Source organism: Mustela nivalis (assembly GCF_964662115.1).
Source record: "Mustela nivalis genome assembly, chromosome: 10".
NCBI lineage: Eukaryota > Metazoa > Chordata > Mammalia > Carnivora > Mustelidae > Mustela > Mustela nivalis.
The window spans coordinates 80,224,774-80,243,631 of NC_139029.1; the positions used below are offsets into that span (position 1 = coordinate 80,224,774).

General features: G+C 37.9%; 1 protein-coding gene and 1 pseudogene across 5 annotated transcripts in view; one reads left to right on the forward strand and one right to left on the reverse strand.

The window, feature by feature from the left end:
- DPYD (dihydropyrimidine dehydrogenase) overlaps positions 1-18,858 on the reverse strand; it is an 831,034-nt gene that overhangs the window by 40,968 nt on the left and 771,208 nt on the right. The window lies entirely within an intron of this gene.
- The window catches only part of LOC309842494 (AKT-interacting protein-like), a 48,312-nt pseudogene continuing 34,618 nt past the window's right edge, over positions 5,165-18,858 (forward strand). Inside the window, exons 1-3 of the transcript in view lie at positions 5,165-6,003; positions 9,221-9,347; positions 11,269-11,403. The product of the transcript in view is annotated as an AKT-interacting protein-like (transcript). The remainder of the gene's footprint in view (positions 6,004-9,220; positions 9,348-11,268; positions 11,404-18,858) is intronic.

An 18,858-nucleotide genomic window follows, 5' to 3' on the forward strand; every position in this document is an offset into this window, starting at 1 on the left:
ACTCACATAGTTATATAATTTTATGCTCCACATGTTGAAATAAGTAAAATTAAGAAAATGAAGATTTGATAGTTGCAAAGTAAATGTAAACATGAGTTCTTAAAGAATGAAAGGAAGACCATTCCGTAGCCTAAAGTAAATGCTGTCATCTGTGGGGGCTGGGGAAAGATGCTACGATCTGAGCCCATTACCGTGCTACTTCAGGAACATCTGGCAGTCTGTCACTTCACAGGCAACAACATCTTCTCTAAACAGAATAGACTCGAATTCATCAGGGATTCCCATAGTACAGTATATGCTTAACTTAAGTACCTGCTTTCCGTGATTTCCATAGATTATCATATTCATGACACTGTGGAGTGAAAGCATTCTTCTCACTCTCTAACCAGAACATGAAAAAGAAATTAAAACATTGGCAGGCACTTTGTCTCCAGTTTGTTGGACAAGTAAGAAACGGATTTTCCACCCATTTATGTAAATGAAATTCTGTCAACTTAGAGCATTTTAACAAAGATGACAGCCGCCTGTCTATTAATAAATACTTGACAGGATAACAATTACAATTGTAGTTGACTGTTTTTCTTTCAATAAATGTAGGTCAGTGGGTATTTTAAAAGAATTTATTTAAAATAAATTTGCAAACCCCAATAACTTTTCCCCTCATCTCTATTAACCCAGAAAGAAATGTTAACATGTGCATTCTTGCCTTCTTGATAGTGGTTTTAGAACATTATGGCCAAAGCCTTTTAAATACACATGACTATGTAATTAAATATATGCGTGTTTACTCTGTGTACACACACACACACACACACACACACACACATAAATACATGTAAGGCATCTATCCTTGGGTCCAATATTTTGAATTCTATAGAAAGACTTAAAGCCTAGTAGGCTCTCTGCTGTCCAGAAGTGGTTATTCAGATTAGGGATTATCTTTGTGCTGCTTCTTCTCTCTGACTTTGGATTTTATTCATTGTTGACTATCAGAAAGGAAGAGTAAGGATATGTAACAAATTAATTAATCTGGTTACCGATCAAGCTTTGGGAATACATTTAGTAGAGAAAGAACTGAATTCAATGAATAAATTGAGTTTTGAGGGATTATCTATGGAATTCATTAATCCACTCTGGCCCAATGCCCCATTAGTTAGATTTCAGAAAGCGACTTTCTGAATAGAATGAGGATGAAATTTTGAATTTTTTTGTGAAATAACTTTCCAAGACAATTTGTTTTTCTCTATCTAGTGGAGTTTGGGAGAAAGTCTATGTTGATGAATTAGAATGTCAGTTACAAGTACTCCCCAAACAGTGAATAATTTTATCTTTATCTACTACAAATTGAAAACACAATATTGTATTTCATCACATTTAAGATGTTATCATACATTGCTTTTATTCATATAGTAAGAAGAAAATCATAAGCAAAATAAATTTTTCAAAATATTACTAAAACTTCTAAACATTCAGTCTGTTAGTTTAAAGAGAAGTTAATTGTAAGACACTCCGAAAAAAGTTCATGTCTTAGAATGGATGAAATGCATTATGTTCCTCAAATACTGACTGGTTCATTTTTAAGTTTCTTTCTCATCACTGTCAGTAGCTATAATGTGCTATCTCATTATTCTGAGAGCAATGTTATGTGAAAATTACATCAACATTCCTAAAATCCTATTTGTAAATAAAAGTCCAAATTTTAGAAGTATAAAACAACAACAACAAAATTATTGTCAGACAAAAGCAGGGAATAAACAATGTTCTACTTCCAGCTTTATCCCAGAAAACAATGTGAATATTTGAAGGAAAAAGGCAGGGAGGGGTAGTTACTAGATATTTCTGATTTGGATTGAGTCTAGATTTAAATGCTTCTGAGATAGATGTCTGTTGTTTTTTGAATTCCATTCTTCCCATATGTTCTCTATAATAGATAATGCCAATTTTTTAAACTGAAGATTATATAAAATATGTCTTTGTATTTATGTCTTCGAAGGTGATTTCTAGGAGAAAATATCACAAATAACACTTTTCCTTCAAAGAAAACCATAATGTTTGACTATTTTATTTTGTATATTTTTTAAGAGCACAATTTACCTCTTGGATTCCTGTATGATGGTCTCTCCATGAACTAAATACCTGAGCAGTTGACAGACTTAGTTATTTCTAGGAAAAATTTCTGTTGATCACTGTCCAGGGGTTAATCCAAGCACTGCTCCTTAGGGATACTTTTTCTAGGACAGAATGAACCACAGAGAGAAAGATGTACAGACAACGTCAAAAGATACAGAATCATTATGCCATTTAATGGTTGCTGTGGGTTACATCAGCCAAGTCCTAGGCAAGTACGTTTTCCCTAAATAAGAATGATTCAAAGAGGTAATGTCATATTTTATTAGAAACTATAAAATCATAAGCAAATACCATATATTCTTGTTAGTCATCCAATGATGGGATTATGTATAGGATGGCACTAATGGTTTACTTAAATATAAATTACTGCCAAAATTGTCCCCCACTTCAGAGACATTGTAATTAATCCATCTCTTATGTCGGATGAACTGGGAAACTTATCCTTCTGATCACATAGGATTTACTGCTTTTCTTCATCTCTCTCACTCAGTAATCCTTTTACTTCTCCTTTCTAAGTTTATAATTTAAATGCAATTTATTCATTATTGAAAAAAAGACCCTAGAATAAAGAGGATGTCTTTGAGTTATGGCTAAAGAAGCCATTACTGGTTATACAATGGTCTGAATTCTATTACACATATGATAATCTGGGGAGCCTCACTCCCTACTTGCCTTCATCAATGTTTTGTGTCAACACACAGAATTAAGGCAGTGTACTGGATTTGGGGTCCTCCCCTGCTCGGACTTCTTTCATATAGTCTGGCATTTCCTGTTTGAGAGAAAAATTCTTGAGGACCAGAACTGGCTGCAGTTAAGTTCTCTGGTTTTTCATCAAAATGGATTTTGATTTTATTATTTAAAAATTTCAAAATAGCAGATTGGATAAATTGACATTAATTTCTCAAAATCCTACATGGCCACTAAAAAGAAAATCATATTTCAGGGTTTTATAAGAAATATATAAAACTCTTACATATATATTTTTTGGACAGAGAAGTAATTAGAGCAGTATACGCAGTATTATGAATCATTGTTTTTTATGTATACATATACATATATATGTATATGTATGTATGTGTATATATATGCGTATATGTATACATATACATATATAATCGTGCATACACAATTGGGATCGGTTCATAGTGAGATTAGAGATGATCTTTTTTTTAAAGATTTTATTTATTTGAGAGAAAGAGAAAGAACAAGTGGGGAGGTGGGGTGCAGAGGGAGAGGGAGAAGCCAACTCCCAGCTTAGTAGGAAGCCTGACCTGGGGTTCCATCCCAGGACCCCAGGATCATGGCCTGAGCCGAGGGCAGATGCTTAACAACTGAACCACCCATGTGTCTCTAGAGATGATGTTTTTTACACTTTTGTATTTTGCTAATTTTCTTCAGTGAGCACATTTATTGTATAATCAGAAAACTGTTATTAAAACAGATTTTCTTTGGAAAAATATTTATTTATTTATTTAGTTGAGAGAGAGAGAGGGAGAAAAATGGTCGGGGGGCAGGCAAGGGGAGAGAACCTTTCAAGCAGACTCTCCACTGAGTATGGAACCTGACATGAGGTTCCATCCCAGGATCCATGGGATCACAAACTGAGCCAAAATCAAGAGTCAGATACTTAACCGACTAAGCTACCCAGGCATCCCTAAAATAAATATTGTCTTAAAAGGCACACTAATGGGAAATATTATAAAAATCTCATGGGAATAAAATCATAATTACTGTTATGGCCCAAATCATTATCCTGTTGTTATTTTATAATATCTTTTAAAATTTTTATATATTTTAAAGAGAAAGAGAGAGAGAGCACATACGCTCATGGGCAAGGGTAGGGCAGAGGGACTCTCAAGCAGAACTCAAGACCGTGAGATCACCACCGGAACAGAATGAGTCGGATGCTTAACTGACTGAGCCCCCCAGGCACCCTTATTGTTGTTTTTTAATAGGATCTTCCAATTATGATTTAGAACGGTAGCTACCAAATGAATCTAAGCTGTGGGAGAGTACACATGTAATGGCTACACAGACAGAAATACTTTAAGCAGACCTCCTGTCTAATTCTAAAATATGGTTCAGTATATATTAAATCAGAAATGTTCAGTCACTTTACCATTCTATATGTTTACATTACAGATTTTTATTTCTGAAGATATGACTAAATTTCCATCCTATATGGAGTGGTGGTAAATTAATGTACCTCAAATAATTAAACTGTAATGTGCACTTTCCAAGAATTAAAACTCTAATGCTAGTTTTTATAAGAGTGAGTTATTTCTCATTTATATTTCTCAAAGAAGATATACATTTAGATAGATATATACATGAAAATATTCATATGCAAATACACAGAATAAAACTTTGCCCCTCCAAAGCTGATCTACCCAAACAACTGTAGATTTCTGAATATGCCTGAGCCTAAAAATACTGCATCTCTAGAAAGATATTTGGTGGCAAGTATCATCTGCACTTCCAGACAGAATGAACAGAGCTGAGAAGGGCTATAGTCCTAAGTGTTACCCTCACACCAAGTTCCGACTGGTCCATTTGTGGATTAAATAAGAACATTTTTGATGGGCTGGTGAGATCTTTTGTAGGCCAGTCCTTTTAAGCAGAAGTCAGTGAGTATGGGAGAAACTTCACTAGAATAATGAAACCAGATTGTAAAAATATGAAACAAAGACTATATATAGATTAGAGATGGTAGCGGCAAATAAGCTGACGTTGGAAAAATAAGTTGTCAGTAAGGGAGTTAGAAGATCTGTAAACAACAGTTGGTGAGAGAGAATGAAAGCTGTGATTTTATAAGCTTTTAAGACCCATAAAGGTAATATCTACTTTACAAGCATTTAAAAATGGGCACTGATGTGAGTGATTTGCATTATCCAACCTCCTCCTCCTGACAGTCTTTCAAGGCCAGACTCATCAGCCCCTGTTTAGCAGGGAGAAAACCAGGGCTGGGGAGTTGTATTCAGAAGACAGAAGAGTTTAATGACACAGATCACTAAATGTCTTTGGAGTCCACATTATGAACCCATTCTGGAGCATGTCTAGCTCAGTATGCAAATGATCTGATGGTGAAGAAAAGACATTCACAGGTGATATGATAACTCGTCCTCCATGTGCTCCTCCAAAGACACAGCTGCCTTCTAGTCCCCCAAATGCACTGCTCATAACTAAGCTGAGATCTCCTGCTCCAGCAATACAGTCAGCACGTGGCACACATGCTTCGTACGAACCTTCTCCCTGGAATACACTTTTCTTGACAGAATTTACCTTGCTTGTGAAGCAGAAGTTACCCGGTCTCTATACGGAGTCACCTTATTGCTCTGCATTAATGTGGTTTGGAGTCCTATTCAGACAGCATGGACTTCATCAAGATGACGTATTTAAGTTTACATCCCCGATAACTACCCAGATGGTGAATGTCCATGCTGGGTGCTTGATATGCCCATCTTTCACCTGCTAGTTGATCCCACCTCACACCAGCTGGATGTGAAGAGAACATCTGCAAACTGGAAGCGGAACCATAATCATATCTGGCAGGTGTGAATGTATGCAAGGTCAGTCTCCTGCAAGATTGATACACAGGCCCCCTGAACCCAGAGGCTGCAGGACCATATGAAAAAGATGTTCAGCTTTTTCAAAGGAGAGTGGTAGGCACCACTTCTTTGTTTGACCAATCTAAAATATAAGACCCCTATGCAACTAGCCTTTCTCCATGGAACCTTTCTGTGTATGATGAAGCCAGAGAGAAGATGCTGAGTCAGAAGAAGCCTGGAAAGCAGCACGATAGAATTTCATGTTGCTGGCCTGTCATGGGTAAAGCCTGGTTCGGTACAACATTTCATTAAAGAAGAGAAAACAGTAAGCAACTAAAAGCGCTGGCAAATCTCGTGCCCCGTGTGCTTTCCTACAGAGTGGGTACTGGTTGAAGCTGACCAATGATAAAGGACTGCCTGAAGAGTAAAACTGTGTGAATGAGAACTGGTATCGTGTTGTCCGTGGATGCTTAGGCTCTAACTGACAGTTCTGGAAGCCTCTCTTTAGGTAAAGCATTACTTCTGTCAGCATGTCTTTAGGGTGGTTATCGAATTCTGTACTCTACATTACTGGGGGTCTTGAGGCTTAAAAATTATGTATGTATGTATGTATGTATGTATGTATGTATGTATGTATTTGAGAGGGAGGGGGAGGGGCAGAGGAAGAAGGAGATAGAGAATCTTAAGCTGGCTCCATGCTCAAGATTATTGCCTACACTTGGAGCTCGATGTGGGTCTTGATCTCGTGACCCTGAGATCATGACCTGAAACAAAATCAAGAGTCAGACATTTAACCAGCTGAGCCACCCAAGTGCCCTGACCTTGAGGCTTAAACATTTTTCCAAATATAGTCCTAAAGATAAGGTACATTCATTTAAGCTAATAGAGTAGACAGCACTATCTAATGATTTTTAAATCAGTGGCTTAAGTTGTACATATGTTTGTATATGGAGAGGAGAAATAAAGTGATTTGGAAGCCTGGATAATCTTCTGTCTGAGTGATTCAATTAAGCTAAAACAATGTTTACTGAGCACCAACAAGTTTTTAGGCATTGATCTCTCTCACTGACTCACTATTCAGGGAGGAGACTCAAACTCAGCGCATCTGGGATACCTTCTAAAGGGTGGCTATGGTATGTCTTACCAAGACACCATTTTAGGATTTTAAGATATCTATATCTTATCTATCTATCTAGTCAGTGTAAAATGAGAGAAATGGGTAGCTTTTATTATAGATTTCATTTCAGTATACAGTCTCTTTCCTGCAATGTTTTGTAGTGAAGATGAACTACTGATTTTGGTTAGTGTCTTCTAATATCTACCCTAGCAGACGCTTGAATAAGAACCTCAAGTCCCCCCAAGATAAAAAGCATAATGACAGGTTGAATGTGCTAACACTACAGGTTTCCCAAATAAAACCTTTATTGATTGAATGCCTAATCATCGTCAAGAGTTACTCATTTATTTGATGCTTTCAAGTACTGTGTATATGAATGTATGGATGAACAAAGCCTATTTTCCTGAACAATCTTCCCTAAAAGATTACTTCAGAATCATAGGTGAAAGCTCTATTATTGCTGTATAATTGCAGAGGACACCTAGAGGAAGCTAGGTCAAGCACTGTTATCATCTTTCTCATATGCTGATTCAACCTACTACATCCTGGGGTTTATCCACATTCTATCAAGTTAATAAAGAGAAGATCAGAAGACAGACTTAATCCATTATATGAACCTACAGAGTGGAGCTTTTAGTTTCATTATAACATCAAAGATTTAATTTTTAATATTGCTTGGTTTACAATTTTGCATCTTTATTCGTAAGTAGAAAATGATCTCTATTTTTTTACTCTAGTATTACCTGGTTTTGGGTAGTAAAGTTGATTAAGGCTCATAAGTTTATTAGGGAATTTTCTATATCTTCTTATCTATTTATTTATTACGTTATGTTAGTCACCATACAGTACATCATTAGTTTTTGATGTGGAGGGCATGTGTTCTTTATCTTTTTAAAAGCTGGAATTATTTAAATAGCATAGAAACTCTGACAAAACTATCAGCCATTCAGTGGCAGAACTACTTGCTCCTAAGATCTTCTGAATGGTAAACTTAAAAATTTGCTTTCTAATTCTATGGATGATTATTGGTTATATAGTATTTTTCCCACCTAAAGACTGATTGATTGATTTGAACGAGAGAGAGACCACAAGTGGTGGGGAGAGGCAGAGGGGGAGGGAGATCAACCCAGAGCTGGATCCCAGGACACTGAGATCATGACCTTGAGCGGAAGGCAGACTAAGTGACTGAGCCACCCAGGCACCCCTGATTGTACCTGAGGTTACAGTTCTTTTTTCGTTCTTCTACAGAATATATTCTTACTGCTCCTTTTCTGAGCTCCAATGATAGTTTTATCCATTCATTGGTCTTTTCAAATTTCACTTTTTAAAGTTTTATTCTTCCTTTTCTATTATCTTTGTGGTTATTCCTAAACAGACCTTGCTGACAACCAGGAAAAGGAGATACTGCTGGGGGATCTGCTGCCTCTCCTCCCAGTCCAGGCTGACCTTCCTTTCTCTCGGCATCCTGAGCTTTCTTTATAATCTTCAGGTTCTATTGTGAAAACGCCTTCTTTCTTTTCCCTTCTATTCCCCCCTGCCCTTAACCTTCTGCCTGGGTGATTTTTCCATTTCTTTTTCTTTTTAACATTTTTTTTTTTTCCCAAGCCAGAAACTTTGGCTTCCTAGCGTATAGACCTCTTAAATATACATGTGTAGGAAATGATAGATGATTATACAATACAATCTGCATTTCTTGGCTTCTGTAAAGGGGCAGAGATGGGGGGAAGACATTAAAAATTAGGTCCAGCAATAATGAACTATATTATTGAATTTCTCTGTTTGCTTGAGTACCAGGAAATAGTGATGTCCATTGAAAAGAGTCCCAGAAAAGAAAGAAAAGAAAAGGAAAGAGTAAAGAAAAGAAAAGGGTACCAAGTCTGGAAACAGAAGATCAGGAGATGAAGGTTCTAGGTCTTTATTTACATCATTTTTTTTTTCCTGCCAGATTCAAAAATTGGGTCTTTTCCAAGGGAATCTTTCACTAAATATCCCTTTTGTTATTTACTCAAGAGATGAGAGAAATACGTAGAGCCAAACTGAAAAAAAATCAAATTTTAAGTTCTATAGTTACTTAAATTTGTTTCAAAACTTTTAAAAAGCATGTTTGTTTGTTTGTTTTTAATGATTTACATTTCAGAGGTTTAGACCAGGTCACTTGAAGATGGAAATTTAGTGAGAAAATGACTGGGCTAGGTGCAAATGGAAAAGGAGTTTCTAAATTGAGGTGCACGGCTTTGGGATCCCAGACCCGAGGATGACCCCCAGATCTGCATGTTCACCTGAGCAAGGAGCACAGCTCCCATAACGGACATCTCAGAACAGAAGACAGACTCTATCATCATATAAAACATTTTCAACAGGAGGATGAGTAACAGAATATTTTTTAGTGATGAAGGCAAAAAAAAACCCTCATTGTTTTTCACAGGCCTTGGAGACAACTGGTTGTCGCCTTCAGATACGGGCAGTTTTGAACAAAGAGCCTTCAGTAGGAAGCACACTAGGTGCATTATTTTTGGCTATTTCAGGTGACACAAGAGATGCCAGAGAGAACAGTATTTGAGAAGAAAGCCTTGCCCGTGCCCTCTATAACTCTGGCTCACAAACACTAAGTAGTGCATTTTGTGCCACCGACAACACACCTCAGTCCTTCAGCGTCCGAGTCCCCAAAAGTCATGTAAGAGTTCCGTGTCACACCTCTGCGCCAGAACACCATTCAGGGCAATGACATGGAAATCAGCCCACGGGGTGTCCTGCGCGGCTGCCGAGTCCCTCGACTTCCCTGATCTGACAGGAAGATGATATCAAAGGCGGCAGAAAGGTGTTAAGGGAGAGCTCGAATGCTCGTGCGTGTGCTGGAGCAGGTGAGCAGTTAGGATCGCGTGTCACGGGCTGACAGGAGAGGGAGTGTCAGGCTACCCTGTGAGTGAAGCGTTGGACACGGGCCCTATCATAGAAAATATGCTTTTTGTTCAAACTCTCAATATCTAGAGGGAGGGGCAACCTTTCTGGCATGAATGCTCCACCGCTGTGAGGACGCAGTAAAAGGTCGTCTCAGGGTTTGTTTAAAAAGGTCAGCTCAGGAACTACTGACCCCCACGACTCCATCCTGACAGTTTCAGCCCTCTCTCAGAATCCCTCTTGTCACTTCTAGCCTCCTGTGCTTTTCTGAAAACAAAACCCTCTACCACCTGCCGTCCATTATTCCGTCAGGGAGCAACATGCGCTCTCTGGAGCTGATATTTCAATTTATTTGTGGTTAGATGTGCAATAATCCTCTGACTGAAGCCGAGGGAACAGTTTAAAGATTTAAAACAAAACAAAGCCAGTGCTTCAAACGTCTCTTCATGCAAAGCTTACCAGACACAAAAATGTGGCTAATTCTCAGCCGCACAAAAGCAAAACTAAGACACGCAGATGGTCAGTGCCTGCCCTCTGCAGAGGGAGAAGCAGGGTTGGCTCCAAGTAACAAATAATTATCCAGGTCCTTTGTAAATCAAGTTGTACCACTTCTCCTGTGAGCATCCACAAAGGCGGCTGCATATATTTGCTATTAGCTTCTCCTTTGTCTGGGGATTTTGTTAATGCCCTTTCTTCATATAAGTTTGTGTCGCCTTGTTCTCACATTTGACACCAACTGAAATAGCCTTGCAGAACCTTTGTTTCTATTTTCTTCGAAATGTGTATTCCTCAATGAGGTTTCATCTTAATCTCTTCTTTTCAAAAGGATATGAATTGAACATGCAGAGAATCAGCCTAACAGGACCGATTATCAATTTCCATTTCCTTTCAGTGCCTCTGCCACCCGTGGGCCTCCTAGACAGCTTTCCTTGGAGACAAAGGGTGTCTGAAATGGACAACTTTATTTTATACACTGGTCTCTCTTAGTGGACGACAGAGACTCATCGCCCATAATAAATCCTTCCTCTGACCCTTTTATATAATGCACAGCTGAGCTAAAAAGGAAATCAATGTTGCAATTTTAATTTAGCACTTTCATTCTGTTAATTTATCTAAAAAATCCTATGCCATGACTTTCCCTTGTCAAAACAGCCAATTCCTGTCAATGTGGAAATGTGAAAATGCTTTGAGTTTCTTCCCTTTTTTTAATAGTGTGGCTGTAAAAACCATGGGTCACACGCTAAGCCCTCTGTGTTTTTCTTGTGAGTGCAAAGCTCCTTTTGAAATCAATGTGAACACAGCAAGTTGGAGAAATGTGTAGCGTCTCTAGGGAGAAAGAAATCTGGGCCTCCATTGTTAGCTTTGCTAAAGATGCTTGTGAAACACCACAAAAATGGGATGCCAAGTGTGTGGCGTGTGTATCTGGTGGTGAAACCTGGTCATTTTTAGTAAACCGGGGCTATTTAATCATGCTTAATCCCTGAGGAGAGTTCTAAGTAATGAACATCAGGGTGTTTTCTGTCAGTGCACCAAAAAATGACTCTCTGGTTTCACTCTTTTCTCTCTGTATTTCAGAACTTGAGAATAACCTGCAGACAGAGCCTTACCCTGCTTTGGGCACTGTGCTTTCACAGGAGTGGGAGGCCAGATCAATACCATCCAGCAAACAGTGCCACGGTGGGAAGGGTGCGGAAGATTCCCACAAGGGAGGTGAATCTGCTGCCTTTTCAGCAGGAAGCTCCTGTCAAAGGAATTGTTTCTGAAAGTCTTCATTCAAATATCACCTTGCCTACCCATCCTGTTTAAATGGAAAATTCTTTCCTGCCTCCTGCCACGTCCCTGCCGTCCCTGCACTCCTTCCACGCCTTCATTTTTCCTGTTTAGCACTTCTGATTTTCACCCTTACTTTATAATGTATTTATTTTGTTTATTGTCCATCTCCATCCCCAGTAAAATGTAAATGACAATTTGTTCACTAAATTATCCTCGTGGCACAGTGTTTGACACAGGGTAGGTGCTCAATAAATATGCTTCCCCAAGAAATGTAATGAGGTCACACATCTTGTGTGCGGAAATGGCAGGATTGCACCCCAGAACTACGGCTTCATGTAGAGGGGTTCTGATCAGAGAGGCCAATCTACATAATGACTGTGTTTGGGAAGAAAACCACCTTTAGCTCAAAGGGGCGCCTTGTGGCTTAGTCAGTTAATTGTCTGACTCTTGATTTTGGCTCAGGTCATGATCTCAGGGTGGTGAGATCTGGCGCTGCTGTTGGGCTCTGTGCTCAGCATGGAGTCCGCTTGTCTTCTTCTGCTCCTCTTCCTCTCTCCTATCTCTTTCTCTCTCTAGAATAAGTAAATAAAATCTTTAACAAGAGAAAGGAAAAGAAAACTACCCATTACTCTGAGAACCCTTGAGTTTGGTGTTAAGAGAGGAAGCTCAACTCCAAACCCAGGACAAGAAATTAGCCGAAGTGTGGGCTTGTAAATAGAGCTGTGGACTTGGGTGTTGCAGAGACACATCTAGCTGGTTTGAGTTTGACGTAAGCCTTCAGCTACCAGTTCAGCCTACGTCAGGTAGAGTAATTGAGCGAGGGCCATGATGGCATGGGTACCTAGCCAGGCACCCCAGGGGAGACAGCACCCTGGCCTATGCCTTCGGGTAGATTATGATCTAGGGAGGTTAGTTTATATGTTTTCAGTCCAAAGCAGGACATAGCATATACTATCTTGAATCTTGAAAGACAATGCTTTCAGCAGCAGAGATGAGATAAATGGAGTTAAAAGCATGGGGAGTGGTGTCAAGAGAAGCAGGACGCACGGGAGAAAAAGCAATCAGCCTCATGTAGTCCACTTACCTTATAGACATGCTTTCTAGAAGGAAGGTTAAAAGTGACATAATTCTAAAATCATAGGTGGCTAATCATATTGGAGATTGGGTTTAACAGGTCATATTATTTTATGTGGGAAACACCTATAGCTAGTAAGGAGAGGACAGATTCCTTCAGAAGTCTACGCTTTAGGAAATATGTTTTATTTTATTTTGTTTCTGTGGGAGTAACTGGTGTTGGTGAATATAAATAGTCAAGTAAATAAATATTTATAAGTACTGGACTATAAAACTTAAGAACTATGGAATTCATCTGATTTCCAATTATTAAGAGATAAAAGTTGAAAATTCCAGAATAGGGTCATGTACTTGCTTTTCAAAAGACCTCCCGGACAGAGATTTTGCAACGTGGTTCATCAATCTTTCGAGTATTCTGACTGATTAAGGAATTCTTCCTTCTTTCCAAAGCAAGCTTTTTAACCTTCATTAGAATCAACTTTATTTGATATTATCCTCTGTGGGCACAGAGAATGATCATATGGCATTACCAAAAGTCAGCCTGACGAGAGTAAGCAAGGAAATTTTGCTGAAATACTATTCTCTAGAAATCCCACTGCTTTCATCTTTCCTTATTTAACTCATTCAGTCCTTCAGTTTTAAAAAAGTAGCTCTTAGCTATCTTTGTTCTCTTTATATTTCTGAAAACTGACAATAAAATCCAGTGACTAGTGGATCATCATTTTGTGACTCTTTTATGCCATTGATTGACTTTTGATTTTAAAGATTTTTTTAGAATTTATTTGACGAAGAGACAGTGTGAGAGAGTACAAGTATGGGGAGCAGCAGAGGGAGAGGAAGGAGCAGGCTCCTCACTGAGCAAGGAATCTGATGCGAGGCTCGGTCCCAGGACCCTGAGCCGAGGGCAGCTGCTTAACTGACTGAGTCACCCAGGTGCCTCTGATGGACTTTTTAGTCCTTGGTTGTAACTGCTCTGATTAGTCAAATTAAATACAAGGTGGCCTATTCCCTCAGATATTTTTCTTCTATATTTGGTTCTAATTAGCCCAGCCTCTGTTATCTTGAAAGTCGAAGTTAACTACCATGTGGCCAGGATTTAGTGAAACACGGTCCTGACACATTTATTTAAGTTTTAAAGCTATAACTTCAGTTTTCAGTTGATGAACTAGAGACTGAAAATTTTAATGCTAACAATAACATTATAAGTCCTCACTTGAATTCTGAAAATTGGGTATTTTTATATATTAGAAACTGATGCTTTACATACCAGTCAGTACAAAGATATACACACAAAGCGTTTACCACACTTCCAGTAGTTAAAATTTATTTTTCTAATAAATTCTGCTTCTAATATTGAGGCTGGGGTTTGACCAGTTTATCGAGACTTGGTCCTTTATTATCCTCTGAAATTGGTACTTTCCAATGAGTTTAGGAAAACCAGTAAAAATTCAATTGAATAGGGTTTGAAATATAGTACCTTCAATAGCCCAGAGGACTCTCTTATTTTCTAAATCCGATAAGCAAAGTAAATATATGAAGAAAAATGCATATACTCCTTGACATCACATTTATATACTAGCTTACTTATGAAATTTTTCTTTATTGGCCCTTTGAATGTAAGAGAATCAACAATTTAGATGCTTTAAGAATGGATGGATGAGAGCATTTATTGGCCAAGAAAACATACATGAATGCATAGCAACATTTACTTTTGTGTTTTTATTCCTTCATTCATCTTTCCTTAATTTTTGTCTTTTCTATCTAATCTTTAACAGATTTTTTGAAAGCTTTATTACAATACCCTAAGCATCCTCTTTTCTCTTTCGCCACTTTAGCTGTGTTTGGACAGACACCTTTCCCGAGTTGTCAGGATGGTGCAGGTTCGAGCCCCACAGCATAGAGAGGTAGCCTAGGTGATTTGGGCCAATGTGCAAGAACAGATCTGGGTCCCTGCCAAGTTTGGTCTGCCACTTGTGAAGTTCCAGCCCCGCATTATAAATCATGATGGAGTTGCTTGGATTTTGCTTTTGCTCTGATTTTGTTTCATTAAAAACTTTGGAAGAAGTATCATGCATTCTTGATTTCTGTATGAAATCAATTGGTGGATTTATGGTTTGGAATGACAAAGCCTGATGTATAGAAACCAGAGGAAATCTTCATAATGAACTTCTTCTTTATCACTTTGCAAAGCAAATGGCTTCCCTGCTTTGCTCCAAATAACATAGATTTCTGGAATTTTAATGTATCAATAGATTGACTAGCTTTTAGTCCCTAATAAAATAATACCCCTAATCTTTAGTTTATTTATTTCTCTTAATACTTTGTTATGAGAAAAGGCAAAAAGTCATGTTAACTGGGTCACAATGCTTTAACAAGGCAATTTTAGTAACTTTTCTGAGTAATTTTAAAAACACAGAAAGGCACAATTTCCCAAGGGGACAGTGCTGGGAAACCAAAGAACTAGATTTATTCCAAGCACAGATTCAAGAGGTCAGTGTCCACCTAAGATTTTGTGGTTTGCATTTTATATTATTTCCTTCAACATGCTTCATTGTCTACCAAGGATGAAAAAATATGGCTGCCATGGTCCATTTGGAGTTTATCCCTCCAGATACAGGGATAAAATATTTGACTTCAATGAATATAAGTTCACCAAGGGAAGTTAGATGCTACTAAAATTTGCCTGCATCTTTGAATACCCTGGGTGATCTGTTCCCACTCTCCTGCTTCAAATATTTGTGCATCCGCACAGATAATTGTTTTTCTGATAATCTCTTAGTGATTAGTGAGGTGGCCTTTGCCTTGTGAATTTAGGAAAGCCACTTACTCCTTTAATCTTCTGACTGTGGGACCATACATGCTCTCTAAAAACCTGTGGGGCCTCACATAGGAAGGTAGAGAGTATTTAACTTTTCTACAGTGCATGAAAGAGAAACTCTAACCTCACCTGAATAACATTTGGAGGAAATGAATTAGTAATGTAAAACCACAACTTGAATATAATTTTGTTTTAACCTTAATTTTGGAATATTTTACAAAGGATTATTTGTAACAATAACAGTGAACTAACTAGTGAGAAAGAAATAAACCAGTTTTTTGTTTGTTTGTTTGCCTGTGTAAGGTGAATGGAAACTGACTACATATGACTATGTCTCCTATTGTGTTGATGAATACCTTTTTCAAAAAACTATCTTAGTTACATGACAAAATTTTGTTTTAACAAACAAACAAACCAAAAATGTATCACATCTTAGGCATTCTGATTCTCTAATCACTCAGACAAAGCATCTTACTTGTTATAGAAAATTAAGCAGGTTTCAAAAAAAAAAACTCAGACTACCTACCCATTTGTCAAAGAAAAATTCTAGTTTTGTAACGTTCGAGTAGATAGAATTGTTAGAACTATGCTAAATATTTGCATAGGCCTGGGGTTTAAGAGACTCAGTTTACTGAACAGGCCAGAATAAACTATGATAAGCAATAACTTATTTTAATATAAATGGATGCCTTTAATATGCTTGGTTTAGTTAATTCAGTTTTGTAAGTAAATAACATATATCATTCTTTTGGGGGGACTATTAAAGGCTTATCAATCCCTTTGAGGACATAATAGTTCAATGATTAACTTTAGTTTTGCTCTTGTCCAACTTGTCATAGATTCTCGATATTCAGGATAAAAATGAGTGAAACTTACTGTATAGATGAGACAAAAGAACTGTTCTTTGGCTGTAATCTGAACAGATATGGTATTAAATAATAAACAGCTGGAAAAATTGAGGGGCAATGGTCATTTCTTCACTTTCAGCACAAAGTTCCCAATTGCTTTAGCTTGGGATATCGTGTCTTTAGGTTGTAACTTCTAAATATGAGTATCAGATAAATACCCTTCAGCAGAACTTGGACAATCTTGATTCCATCCTAATAATTTTTATCATCTATAGATTTTAAGACATTTCCATCTAAATGTCTTTTTGAAAGCTCTCAAGTACTTGCTTTGGCTTGCCTCCCTGGCTGCTTCTTCCACTTGCCCACACTTCATCTCCAACCAAACTAAATTCCTTGCAGTCCCTAAGTGCTCCATAACATTTCATGCTTCATAGTCTATGCACATGCTGTTCTCTGGGTCTTATCTACCTTCCCTCTATTCTTTTTTTTTTTTTTTTTTCCAGATTTTATTTATTTGAGAGAGAGAGTGAGCACACAAGTGAGCAGAAGGGCGGAAGGAGAGGGAGAAACTGACTCCCTGCCGAGCAGGAGGCCTGACAACTCAGGGCTTGATCCCAAGACCTTGCAATCATGAATGCTTAACCATCTGAGCCACCAAGGCAACCCCCTTCCCTCTGGTCTTAATATGGCTTATTCCTACTACTTCTCCAGGTCTCAACTTTGAGATTGTCGTCTCTGGGAAGCACTCCCTGCTAACGTGTACTTCCTTCCGTAACACATGGGGTTAACCCATTCCTAGCATTTATTCCATTATGTCAGGAACTGAATTCCCCTCTGGGCTATTCCTGAAAGGAATGCCTCTCATATAGAGGTGCTAAATGCATTTGTTGAGTAAATAAATGAATGAATGGGTAGTAAAAACTGCATTTTTTTAATGTGCTTTCTGCACATGATTTTCCCATTTCAGTTCTTTTTAAATCCCTGAAAAATAGTACCTTGGAATAGTACTTTCAAATCCTATGTTTTCTTTGGGACTTTTCTGCCTTGCTCTGCCTGGACAGTCGCTGACTCATTCGACCAATATTTCTGGGTTTGTTTATGTACAAGGCACTCTGCAAGACTGTGGAAAGAACTCCTAGAAAGGTCATACCTGAGTGTTGCTGTCAAGGGGTTTACAGTCTAACAGAAAAGGGACAACAGACTTAAAGAACATGATCATCAAAGTAGAAAATGGTGTCATGGGAGGGAAATAATATATGCGATTGGAGAGACAAGACAGGTCTTCTTAAATAGGAAAAAGGCCTTAATGCATGTGTAGAGTCTGGACAGCACGGCATGAAGAGAAAAGACATTCTCAGCCACAAGATAAGGTGTAAAAAGAAGAAAGGAAAACAGAAAACATAGAACCCATAGACTAAAGCTTGACTGGAGCTCAGGGTTTGTGATAAATTGTAGAATTGTTGATGGTATAGTAAAAAGGAGCCTGGGTCTCAGCAGTGGAGAGCCTTGAATACTAGGCTGCAGGATTAGATTTTTGGTAGACACAGGATACTACTGATGATTATGAGCAGAGCTATGAATCTCTCATTGCCATGTCTGAGCCGTGCTTCATCTTCCTACACAATATTTCTGCAAAGCTATAGAAACACCTCTCATCCCTTACTAGTTTTCTTTTTTAAAAAAATTATTTTATGACATACTAAATGATTTTTCTAAAAAGCTCAACTTGAAGGCTGCTAAAAAGGTCATTGTCCAACCATTTTCCCCATCCTCATTAAGCTTTATTACTCACATCAGGTTCAAAATCCCAATAATTGGCCTCTACTGTACTTTCCTACTGGCATCCTTCCAATTTCAATTTACCTGCTACACATTTTTCTAGTCCTTTTGAGACCCCAACCTCCAATTTTCCATTTTTAGAGTCATTTCCTTATCTTGCACGCCTCTCTGTTGTCTTTCTTTTTTTAAACCAACTCACGACCGAACTCCTTTAGATATCCTCTTGGATTATAGAAAAAGTGTATCAAACAGAAGCCAACCCCACACATGCCGTTAGAACCTGCAATACTAAGCCTTGTAAGTATTGCTGATCTTGCACGAACCATGCACACAGTACTATGTACTTAGTGATGCTTAATGAATAAAGGAATGAATGAATAAGTGAAGGTTGGTATATGTTGGAATACATGTTCCTCGGTAATAAAAAGTATCTTTTGTATTCTACATCCTCAACCACTCTCACTGGCACAGACACTCCATAAATGCTAATCAAATAAATGTAGTTAATCCCTTCAGAAAAAGGGACGCCTGTAGAAAAATCCCAAAGGAGTAAAAAAAAATTTTTTTCTCATCTCAAAAAACACAGAGCCTCATATATGGTATTTGAGATAATAAGCTCTCATTTATTGATGACTGGCCTATAAGCTTTCAATAAAGTACAGCCACTGCTGATTTCCTTTTTAAAGCCCAACTCAAAGGCTTCAAATCTTTGAACTAAACAAGAGTTCTGGATTTTATGATTTGCACAAACAAACAGAAGCTGAATGTGCTTAGAGTTATCTGTGCCTAATATTTTAATTCCATTGTTCAATAATTCCCATTCCTTTGCATTATTTTTGCTTTATTATACTCTTATAATACTCTCAAATATAT